The sequence below is a fragment of the Pinus tabuliformis genome, chromosome 5_2 (assembly GCF_031772625.1).
Source record: "Pinus tabuliformis cultivar Carrire ecotype Pingquan chromosome 5_2, CPIR1, whole genome shotgun sequence".
Taxonomy (NCBI): Eukaryota; Viridiplantae; Streptophyta; class Pinopsida; order Pinales; family Pinaceae; genus Pinus; species Pinus tabuliformis.
Window position 1 is genome coordinate 649,814,035 of NC_142306.1, and position 1,247 is coordinate 649,815,281.

Below are 1,247 nucleotides of genomic sequence, written 5' to 3' on the forward strand. Positions count from 1 at the left end.
TGAATTATAGATAGAAAGGAACAGAAAGACCAACCTTTGTCTTGCGCTAATCCTTCGATTCGATCCCTCTCTTCTTTGATAGTCCTCAACTACCTGATCCCTTGCATGCCCAGCTTCCGAAAGTACCTGTAAGATCACAGAAGCATAGCACTATACAAAGACATGGATCTATAATCATAAACAATCTAGGATCAGATGTAAATTGACCATACAAATGTAACAAGCATCAATGATACAAAAGCATGGAGGAAAACTCAAATATCTTTTATTGATAAACAAGAAAAGAGCCAGGAGGAGTTACAACTAGTTGTTCCGACCCAGCATCAACCTCCCAGCAAAGAAGCCCCTATTCACCTCAAACAAAGCTTAGATCACCCAACAATCTGATGTTTATCTCAAGAAACCAACAACAATTCCTTACAATATGCAAAATTCCAGCCTCTGGATCTCTGGGATGAGGGATCCATATATAGATATCTGTAAGGGGGATGAGTCAGCTTGTGATTTGATTAGTGTCTTCTCTCTGATAGTTATTACTTCCACTTGGAGACTGATGGCCTCTTACTAATCCTTGGTCGAATTCAGTGAGGCAAGTGTCACAGGAGAAGATTCTGGAAGCTTCCATTGCCTCTCCACCTCACAGAATGACACTGCCGTTTGTCATTTCTCGCCCATCGCACCCCACAGAAGGGAATTTTGAAATGAAATGCACCCTCACAGTGTATTTGGGTGAGATGCAACGCACCTAGCCAGTGGAGCAGCTGCAATGATCCTGTTTTGACCAATTCTGAGCAATTTCTCATGGAGAACTTCTGGGAGAAGCTGTAATCTGTTGACCTTGTTCCTTTAGGGGTTAGAACAACACTTTTATGGACTTAGGAGCCCTTGGTTTATGGAAATTTCATGCTTGGGGTTGTAGGGCCCAAAAATGTCTATAACAAGGCCGTACAGATATCCCTATGTCCAAAAAAGTGAAATTGAACGTATGGTTGCAGAAATGCTAGAGGCTGGTATAATTCAACCAAGTCAAAGTTCTTTCTCTGCTCCAGTAGTATTGGTGCACAAGAAGGATGGATCATGGCGCATGTGTCCGGATTATAGGGAGCTCAACAAGCTCACTATTAAAGATAAGTTCCCCATTCCTGTCATTGATGAATTACTGGATGAATTGCATGGATCAATTTACTTCACCAAGTTGGATCTTCGTTCGGGATATCATCAAATCAGAATGAAGATTGAAGACATTC